This window comes from Cyprinodon variegatus, unplaced genomic scaffold (assembly GCF_000732505.1).
Source record: "Cyprinodon variegatus isolate N-32 unplaced genomic scaffold, C_variegatus-1.0 Scaffold232, whole genome shotgun sequence".
Classification (NCBI taxonomy): Eukaryota; Metazoa; Chordata; class Actinopteri; order Cyprinodontiformes; family Cyprinodontidae; genus Cyprinodon; species Cyprinodon variegatus.
In genome coordinates this window covers 371,157-382,478 of record NW_015150685.1, presented here as the reverse complement: position 1 = coordinate 382,478, position 11,322 = coordinate 371,157, and the positions used below count along the sequence as shown (strand labels likewise).

The following is an 11,322-nucleotide window of genomic DNA, read 5'->3' as shown; positions in this document are numbered from 1 at the left end:
TTATTGGCTTAAAACCGTGCTCTCTCTCAGTCTAAATTGACAACAGACATTTTTTTGAAAGTGTTTACTAAAATGTTATTGTATTTTTAAATTTAAGTTTCTGGCATTTCTGTGCTGTGTAGGACATTTTTTAAGGAATCCGTGGATAATAAAATGGGAAAACTTTAATTCTACTCTCTTCAGAACCAGCAACCACACAGCATAGTGCTGTGGTCAGCCCGGCTGGTGTTGTTTATGTATTATGTTTCACAGACTGAAAAAAAACCCTCAGATCTTTCTTGAGTTTCTCAATAATCGCTATCTAGGAATGAGGAAGTTGTAAAGGTGCAAATATGCATAACATTTTTTGACGACTCTATCTAAAAAAGAATATCACAAATGAGAAACACTGATAATCCACTATATGCCACGTTGTGTGATAAAAATCCCTTTTGAAGCACCTTGCCTGATTCATTGATGTATTTTTCTTTGAGTATGTGCACATATGTTTGTGTGACAGAGCTTTAGAGGTTTGGTGATCGAGCTCCATGACTCCAGTCTCCAGCCGAACAAATTTTGTATTCTGATTTGGATAAGAAAATTGTGCACATGTTAATCAAAGATTTTTGATGTAAATGCAATTAAGGGTGACTCCCTTTTAAGATCAGTCTCTTTTGGCTGTAAAAACACTTTGTTGACATTTGGAGCAGACTATGAATTGGAACGACCTCAGTCAGAAAGAAATTAGGACGATTGCATACACACAGTCAAAGCCATCGTCGATAGATGTTTTGAGGAACAACTACTCCCAGATGTGGTCAAAATATTGTTAGAAGAGATGTTGGAGCAGAGCTTTGCTCTGCAAACAATAGGAGCAAACATGGGAAAGACAGTGAAGGGAGGAGGGAGGCAAGGACCGGACTGCTGTTGCCACGGGAGAGGTTTCAAATGAAAACACACATTCCAATTCACCAAATTACTGGCGAGCCAATCCCCCCATCCCCAAAAAAGCCAGGAGACTGACAGTAACGGTGAGATGGAGAGTATTTGTCTCCGTATGGGTGGCTCATCTCATCACATTTACTGGCTTAGACAAGATCCCTTCGTCAGATACTCTCACACACACTTTTATCCCAAAGTCAGCCCCCTGGAATATTTACTAGCCTCATGTGGGGAAATCTCTGAGGATTATCCTCAATAACCTGTTTAACTTAATCCTTATCTCACACACATGAATAATAAATCCCCCGCCTCTCCACTCTCTGTTTTTTTTCTGAGATGGACTGAGGAGTAGAGCCTCTCTCACCTTACTCTTCATCACACTCCCCTCCTCTCTCTCTCCTCACACACACACACACACTCCCTCACTCCATCTGCTTCTCGACTATGAGCTGGCTGCTTTCTCTGCCTCGCTGTGCGTCTTTGAGCCATTCTGACACATGCGCTCCCCCTCTGTCTCCTTGTCGCTTTCTTCTTGCCGTCTTTACCCCCCATCTTTTACCTCACCAGGGAGCCAGTGTCTCTCAGTTTTGTCCTGTTCCACCCAGGACAGGAAAGGAGCAGTAGCAGGGAGCACCGGCAGAGAGGACCGTTACCACAAAAACAGGAAAAAGGAAGTGGGCAGTGACTTGTGTGAGGAGGGGACTGCGGTCGGACAGCTGTGGCTCAACAGTTTTAGATGCTGGATGAGAAAACCACATCAGAGACGGCTGGTAGAGGAAAGAAAAGAGAGCAAGAGAGAGACCTGTTGGATTCACCCCTGAGAGAAATTAAAAACCTCAACAACCTGAGGAAGACTCAACATTTGAAGATAGTGGGGCGATTTTATGTATTTATCTGATTTTAGGGTAAAACATATAGTCATAAAGAAAACTGTTATTGCCACAAGAGAGGTTTGAAATTCTTAAACATCTCGGATTCTGACACTCGGAGTGTCTTTCCTCATCTTCCGGAAAACATCTTTGGGACACATTCTTGATCAAGAGACGTCACAGACTTTGTTCTCCGGCACAAATTCCCCAACCCAAAGAAAATAAAAAGGTTTGGTCAAAGGTTTGGAAAACACTTGGAGGAAAAACTGTTTAATTCATCAAGAAACTACTCCTGGAAATAAAAAAGTTGCTGGACTGTTGAGTTTTTCTGGATTCAGATTGAACAAGAACACCATCTCTGGTAGATTTCAGCTTCGCTAAGACAAGGGCCAAATCAGGTGAGTTAATCTTTTCTAAGTCGCATGCCTCAAAGAGGAGTTTCTTTGTTTTTTCTGTGTGTCCAATGAAGTTTCAAAGACCGGTTACCAGACAGCACTCTCAGAGCATCCCTGTTCAGCAAATGGGGCTCTGAATATACATTTCCCTGTGACTGAAGAGCTGTGTACTGCATCAGCGCCAGAAAAATTTAACCAAGATCCCTTGAAAATGCTCCAGGCCACTTTCTGATTCACTCTGGGGCGAAAAGCTGATGAATAGTAGTAAAACCGTCTCAAAGAAGGCACCAAAATAACTGGAGCTGACAGTGATAACCCCTTCCCGGACAGGTTGTCAGCACCTGTCACTCCTCACATATGTTACGGCAATGGTCTCGGACAGCTCGGTGTGGATTTGAATGCGGTAATTGTGCCATCCCCGGGGGTGGACTGTCATTCCTGGAGACAGACGGCCGAGGCCATTAAAATGATACGGGGCTGATTTGTAGACACAGCAGGAAGAAATTTAACTAAATCCACCAGGAGGTCCTCGGCTGCTCATTTTGTGAAGAGTTCTGCGTTTGTGAGAAACCGATTCATCCCAGCTGTCAAGCTCAAGTTGGCTCACCTATGAAGTATTGATGACGCACATCTAATATTTAACAAGTGGCAGGATTTTGTCTTTTGAGTGGTGTCATTTTGTCAGCTGAAGACCTCCCTGATATACATATGCAAACAGAGACCTAATTTATCGACTTCATGTCGTCTGGCAGGGAGGAAGAAAAAAAAACACCACAAAGGAAGATTTTCTGCACTTTTTAGGGGGCTATTTATATCTTTTTTTCTCCTGAAGTCTCAGCGTGCTGTTGTGTCTCTCCTCCGTAAAAAAAAAGTCGCTCCTCAGTGGCAGATTATCTCCGTAAGGCCCCTCCGGGTGATAGAAGTGATTTGATTTAGTTGTAACATCGAAAGCCGTTGATGCAACTAAACCCAGTGGTCTAATTCCTGAAGAGCAAACTATCAGGGAAAATCCTTTGGGTGCCATCTGGGACACTTCACCCTCACACACACACACACACACACACAAAGACTCACACACAAACCCAAGATTCATGATTAGAGCCGTTCATTCATTCAGATATATGTCAGTGAGGTTGACAAGCTGTCCAGCTGTGGTGCTGTTGGTTCAGCTCAAGTCACTGATTATTACAGAAAAAACCTAGTTAAGGGTTGTTCTCAGAAACTGACCTGCATTCATCCTTCTTTTTTTCATATTTTACTACACACAAGTCCATAATGCAATATTTTTCATTGTTCTGCAAATGGTTTCTACTTCCAATACTATGAAAGTCATTCATTTGGGCTATATGTGAAACAAAAGGTTAAAAAAAGGGTTTATTACTACATATCGTAAGGATTTAGGCTTTGAAACGGCATAAAATGAGGCAAATTCACCATTAAGATGTATTCACTGCATTCATTTTGCTTATAATACGTTGATTTAAGCTGCAGGCTGTAACAACAGTATGTGTTTTTGAGGGAAGAAAGAAAGATTAGCAAAAGCAGCATAATTAGCATCAGTTTTGGAGTTGGCAGACATCCTTCAAAAGCTGAAGACTAATTAGCCCTGATTTGACTTTGTCTCGCTGCCGAAATAAAGGTTTGTGTCTCTGCGTTTGTGTGTCGCTGGCGGACAGGTTGTCAGATGCAGCTCTGTCATTAAACCTGTGTTAATCCCACTGAAAGATGCACACATGGCAAACATTCAGGGCTTAAATAAAACTCAAATGGAATAAAATGTGTCTCAAGTGTTTAACTGAAAAGGTTTAATTGAGCAAGCTACAATTTAGCTCAATTTAAAGCAAAATTACAAACACTGACTCTTTTTTTTTTATTGGTTATGAAGCTTTAAAATTGTTCCAAGATCTTTATTGGTTTGATCTCACGCCTCCACATCCAAGCATCTGTTGAATTCCAATTAGCAACTGCTTTAGGGATCATTTGAACACTAGTGAACACACAGAAAAGCTGGGATGACCACAAAATACTGGATTTGTAAACAACTTTTGCTTTAAAACAGTTCTTTTCTGTGATTTAGAAATGAATATGGTTGCCTTAGAGAGACTTTGAGATCATTTTCTGCGAATATAAGAAGAATTTCAATTTAAAACTAAATAAAAATGGTTACACATCAAAAAACTATAAGTTAAGTTACATTTACATGGAGCTGTATTTCTCTTAAGATAAAGCTACTGTAAATCTTTAAAAATCTCTATCTAAAGTTTAGAAACAGTTAATATTTTTTCTCCAGCGGCAGACTTTCTAGATGACTCAATTTGTTATAGATTGTTGCAAATGTAGATCTGCTAATCCTGAAGGCTGAAGCTAACAGCCGCTTCAGGACAGGGAGACCTTAAAGTGATCATCCCAGTGGTGCCTTTGCTAACTCCTGTCTACATTTGGATTCATTATTGACGGCTGTGATGATGAACGACTTTAACCGACCATATCAATGCGTTTTTTTGTGCCATGTTTTTTCTCCCACAATGCTCACATTTGATCACTGCTGCACTTTAAGAAATGGAAATGTCATGTAAGCTGTTCAAAATAAAATTTCGTTTTGTATTACACTCTGTATATACAAAATTACAATACAAGTTGTTTAAGTTTAAGGATTTAACGAGTGGCAAAAAGTGCAACAATGATCTTCTAGCTGTTTTGGTGCCACAGGCAGGATTGTTCCTTAGCCTAAAATGTTGGGGGTGGGTGTTGGGGCTGTAATGGAAACTTGAAAACATTTAATGAATGAATTGCAGCCTGTGTTTCTTTGTAAGCTTATCATCAAATACATTTTATTTAACAAATAACAGAAGTTTGTATGATTTGTTTATAGGTAGTGGGAGATTTCTAAAAGGAAAGGCTTGGAGGAGGTCAAATATGTGGCAAAACTGAATAAAAAATTAGAACCTGTCTGAAAGAAACTTATTTCAAACACAGAGGAGAGATGGTGGATATTATTGATACAGTAAAAAAAAGTAAACCTGGCTTTTAGTGCAACCGTTTGAGCTTAAATGGCCTCAGTAAGTTGATGTGGCTTGTTGCTAGGTTGGTTCACTTTTCCTTTAGCACATATTTGATTGACGGTAGTGAGAGAAAGGTCCATCTGAATGTGAAACACAAACACATTTTGGCCAACTTAAAGTTCTTACACGTAGCGAAACAAACTCCGAAACTTACAATATAGAAGACAAATAAAAAGGGTTAGAAAACAGTTTGACATTAATAAAGATTTAGGAATTGCAGACAAAATGGGTTTTAACATTTTTGGAATCATAAAAAATTCTAACTTCTTCCACATGTTTGTTTCTGACTCTTGAAGTGAAGAGTTGGTTTGATTCTTATGATCTTATGAGACTCTAAGATTTAAAGCATTGAGGAAGATCAGAGGTGTTAAAATAACTCAACTACTATTTTTTTTTTTTTTACTAATAGTGAAAGTTTTTACTCTTTGAGCAAGGTTGCCAAGGTAAGGATCTAAGGATGGATTAATATGATGATCTTTGCTTATTTGTCTCTTTGTTGTTTTTGTTTTAAGGACTCCAATAAAAGCATTTTCATTTATGTTTTTGGTGTCCTGCTGATATAGTGTTTTCTGTTCAAACAGCTGCATGTTGGATGGGAGCTAATTAATGAATAAATGCTTTGAATTAATTTGTTATTGAATGCTGGATATATTTCCAGGTGACAAAATTCTGTCTGTGTTTTAAGTGTTAAGTTAGATTTTTTTCTTGTGATTCAAGGTCCATGCGGTCAATCATCATCCCAGAAATGTATAGTAAGGGCTAGACATTTTATTGTTTATTTGGTGTTTTTTCCCCTTTTTTTGTGAGCTGCCTCAGCAGCGCCCCCTTCTTAACCTCACCCTCCAAATTGCTCTGTTTGTGGTCTGAGCTAGACTGCTTTCCATGCATCTTAGAAGTGACAATAGATACCACCATTCATGCACACACACACACACCTAAGGAGAATTTAGAGAAGCCAATTAACCTAACAGTCATGATTTTGGACTGTAGAAGGAAGACGGAGTACCTGGAGAGAACCCACGCATGCACATAAAGAAAACATGCAAATTTCCATAGAGAAAGACCCTGGATCGGGAATAGAGCCAGGAACCTTGTTGCTGAAAGACAACAGTGCTACCCACTGTCGCTATTTCAGTTGGAATTTAGACTTATAAAACATTTCTTTACATTGTGTAATATCTTTTAATGTAAAAGGAGAGAGAAAAACCAACATCGGCTTCAAGAATTGGCATAAAAATATTGGTAACAGAAATCGGGAATCAGTTAGACTAATGTCAAAATAATCGGTATCCCATATTGGTGGATCTCTCCATAGAAGTCAGAGCTTGGATTTTGGATCAACTTGATGCTTGTGTTGATGTGAAGATGTTTTACTGCAAACTGATAGAATTCTTATATTTGTGGGGTTCTAACTACTGGAGAAAAAAAAGCAAAGCATGTAAAGTTAGACTAACTGAGATAAATTCAAATGTTAAAAGAATAATGTAGTGAGTTTAGAAATCTAAAAACATTTTTATACCACGTTATTTCAAGGTGGTAGGTAAGGTGCTCTAAGTGAGCCAGTGGTCTGGTTCTCCTAGTTCTAAGTTGGCAAAAGAAAACAAAAGAGTCACCCCAAGTTGGAATTTCAGCCGCTGATGTCAGCAGTTAATTTTAGTTCACTATTCCCTATAAAAGCACTTATAAAACGCAGTGTAGGTTTCAGGTCATAACAGTTTATTATCGTATAATGTTTCTAGTAACATTAGACCAGGGGCAGCCCAGCTGTACGACCTCAGGTGTACATAAAATATGGAGAGACCAGAGGCTATAACTGACTTATATTGCAGAATTTCTCGGCAAAATGATGAGCTTTAATAATATGTGGCATTATTCTCAGATCCTCTTGTAAAGATTCCTGAATTGTAAGTCTAAACTGAATAATACATTGGTTGTACAACTCTTCTTGATTGAAAACACCTATTTCCCACCTATCTTCACACTGGAACAAAGAATAAGTCAACCGCAATAAACCATATTCCAATAAAGCAAAATAAAATCCCCCTTTAAATCAAAAAACAACATATTTTAATCACGGTCATCAATAATAACAACCACAAAAAAATACATCTAAAAATTGGTTGTTTATACAGTTTGCTTCTACCATGCTTCCCTGTAATTACATGAGGAACCACTTTTTGAAACCATTGGAATATTATATGCTTTTTTTTTTGACCAAATCAATGTTAAACTGTAACTGAACATTGTGTTGTGGATATGGCTAGTCTATTGCCATTTTCCTAAACATTACACTGAAATATATTGGTTTATTTTTACGAGCATAAAAATAGACTACTAAACAAATGTTTCTAGCAAGGTGTGGTTGAATTTAGCCAAATATACTGTTGATTTGAGCCAGACAATGGGTAGAATATTATCACCATCCGTTATTAGTTAAAATGGTTTTAATGGACCAACCCATCTTTCTGGGTCAAATTACCTACATCAGGGGTCACCAACTTTTTTAAGGCTGAGGGCTACTTTATGGGTACTGAGTCATAGGACGGGCTACCAATACTGACCTATGAACTTCATAGATAATAAACATATTTCTATTTTTTCTTTTCATTTTTAATTTACTTTTAGATACTCTCATTATGAAATCCATATAAATCCTCAAATGTTCTAATTTATTGATATGATAAAATGCTTAATAAATGCTTCAAAATAAGAGCTTCAGTAAAAAATTAAAATTTCGGATTTAGTCCACTGGTGAATTGTTCTGTTTTCAAAAGATGCTGAGGGCACCCCATGTTGTCCTTGAGGGCCCCTTGGTGCCCACGGGCACCGCGTTGGTGACCCCTGACCTACATGATCTGATGCTATAATAGCCCAGAGGTTGGGTTATTCTAAAATTATTTTAAAATTGTGATGCTAGACTAAAGGTTCATTAAAAAATGTTCAACACAAACTGTGCGATTCTCCAGATCAAAATTGTTTTAAGGTTAGAGATGTCCACTTTGATTTATCGCCCTCTTCAGGGCTTGTCTTTAGTTTCAGCATCTAGGACAAACTAATATGGATTTATATAAAATGGACAAATTAAGTTATTGCATGTAGACCCTTAATACCACCTTACAATAATCTCCATTTAGAACAAGTCTCAAACTCAAAGCTAATCCGGTCCCTTCTAGCAATTTAAGGGCCCTCTAGAGCCAAAAAATGCATATGATCTCATAAAGTAAAGGCATATGTCCTTTCATTGTGTACTAAATTGCTAGAACTGCTAAATAAATGGAAGACATGATACCAGAGCTATGTGGTTTTTATAAATGAGATAATGAACGTGAGTTTGACACATCTCCTAGCAATTCTCCAGTTGGTGCAAATTGCAGGTGCATGCCCTTTAACTGGAGTACGTGGGAGAGAGCAAATAACTCCCATCCTGGCCTCCCCACATTGCCTGCCTGTGCATTTTAGAGTTCATTTTTAGATTCTTTTATTTGTTTCTAAGTCTTTAAATGGCTTGGCCCCTTCCTAACTCTCTGAGCTTCTCCATGCCTATGCTCCCATTCGGTTCCTCAGGTCAGCTGACCTGCTGCTTCTGGAGGTACTGAGGTCCAAACGGAAGCTCAGAGGGGACGCAGCTTTTTCTGTTGCTGATCCAAAATTGTGGAATGTGCTTTGCCCTCCTCATTAGACAATCCTCTTCACTGTCTATTTTTAAAGCTCCTCTCTGGTCTATATAGTTATTATATAGTTTTATTTGTCTTAATTAATTTATTTTATTCCGTTAATTTTATTTATTCCATTCTCTTTTGCTTTCTTATTCATTTAAACTTCTGCATTGTTTTTATACTATTTCAACTTTACTTGGCATGTACAGCACTTTTTGGCACCTATGGTTGTTTTAAAAGGATTTATAAATAAAGTTTAGTTTACAGTATCTTCCTCTGCTCATTTGAGCAGCTGGTCCTTTTTAAACATGGGATTGAGTTCCTGTAAAAAAGCTTTTGGCATTTTGAAACACAAAAGTTAGTTTATATGCACAGCAGTATTTTATGTCTGCTATCATAGTCAAAATGGACACAATTATCTTAAGCCAAACAAACAGGAAAAGCTGCTGTTTCTGAGCTTTAGAGAGAGATCTGAACAATTGTAGACAAAGTTTTAACTTTATAGAGCTATAGAAAGACCAGAGCTTTGATAAAGGCATAAAAAAAGAACACCCAGTACATGTAAGGATGAAGAAACTTCACATCCCTTCCCTGAGTGACAAAAATCAAACCATATTCATGTCGTTGAAACACAAACGACAGCATGAGTTAAACGTTAAACTTGAGATGCCCTTCAGCGAACCGGCATGATTATGAAGTCTTGTTAGTTTCTGCACTTTAGCCGGTGGAACATTGGAAACTGGGTCAGACCTGTCTGTCAGTCACACAGCATCGCTGAGAATGACAACTGCATCTCCGGCGTGTGCCTCCTCCTGCACCTCCATCGCTCTTAGCCTGCAGACAATGTACAGATGCAATTACAGATATTTCAGGATGCTGTTTATTCTGCGTAACTCTAAGAGATGCCTTTGATAAATAACGCTTTAAATAACTCCAAATGAATCCTTGTTAGGGTGATCTAAATGCTTGATGTTTGCAGTTTTAAACTAAAAAAGGCAATAATTTAAGCTGTATTCTTCTTAATGAAATGCACTTTTTTTGTGATGTAAAAGTTTTCAAGGTGGATTTAAGTCCAGAGTATGTCGAAGTGAGAGCACCGGCGTGTTTATTCTTCACACCGACCTGCTAACTCTGCTTTCAAGGTGCGGCTAAGAGTGTGAACAAGGTGCTAAAGGAGAAAACGGTGGGGAGGTAAGGGTGAGAAAAGACACCGGATGGGAATGAATGACAGGAGAGAGAAATTGACCACATAAGCGTTGAAGTGTTTCAAAATGAAAAAAAAATGAATGATTAAAACAATTTAAGATTAGAAAATTCTTAGAATAGTGGACAGAATATGACGGAAAACTAATGTGACTGAAGAAACTGTGAAGCTGAAGTACTGAATGCCAGGAAGGGCGAGTCGCCTCACTAATGACCAGAAATTAACCGAAGCAGCAGCTTTTCCCTGAAGGTAGAGTGTTTACACTTCCTGCTGCTGATAAAACAGAGGAGTGGACACATGAAGGAGAAGGAAGGGCTGATTTAAAAAATGCCCATGTAGGGAAAACAGCAGTTAGGAGGGAATCACACTTTGGATGTGGTTGTTTGTGGATGTGATGAAGTTTAAAAAACACTTTTTTTAACATAAATTTAATAAATTAAAAGTAGATTGTTTCTTTTGTCTTATAAAGAAAAATCACAAACATTTAATACTGAAAATGAACCAGATGTGATCATTAATCATTTGAACCAAAAAAATAACAACAATGCAATAGAGTGGTGACAGTATAGAAATACATTTGATTACTTCTTTCTTTTTTTTATTTCTACATAATTATAGTAATTTTTACATAAATTAGATTTTTTTAATTCATCATTTGAATTTCTTTTTAATTAAATGGGACATTTATTTATTCATTGGTGCAATTAACAATTTATTTAGTCATTTAATATTTAAATTATCAATTTAAAAGATGACATGTCTACTTATTGCAGGTTACATTTATTTATTTTTGGGACATTTTTGTATTTCATAAATAAATAAATGTACTTATTAAACCATCTCCCTAACCCTGCTGTGGGAATCCCTGCTTTAAACCAAAGGGTTCCCAAACTTTTGAGTTTCTGACCTATAAAATAGTAGCGTGACCCAAATTATGGGTTGAATATAGAAACATCTTTTCAAAATAAATTAATGCTTTTAACAATCAAGGCTGGCATGAATTAGTTTACCAAATAAGAAATCCCTTAAGACTCCATCTTTATGTTTTTAATAAATACAGTCAGAGTTTTAAGATTTTAACAACCCCTAGGCAGTTTTCTTGAATATTTTTTTTTCTTTAGTGTTGCTAGTTAATTATGAAATAAAAAACACAAATGGAAATCTAGAAATTAAGCTTCTTAGTAAAAAAAAAAGACTTTTAGATAATAAAACATA

At 37.4% G+C, this 11,322-nt stretch overlaps 1 protein-coding gene across 1 annotated transcript in view; it reads left to right on the top strand.

Annotated features, from left to right (window-relative positions):
• The first annotated feature begins 1,331 nt into the window (after positions 1-1,331).
• LOC107088920 (cadherin-5-like) overlaps positions 1,332-11,322 on the top strand; it is a 44,520-nt gene continuing 34,529 nt past the window's right edge. Inside the window, exon 1 of the mRNA XM_015381385.1 lies at positions 1,332-2,188. The gene's annotated coding sequence lies outside the window, so the exon portion shown is untranslated. The remainder of the gene's footprint in view (positions 2,189-11,322) is intronic.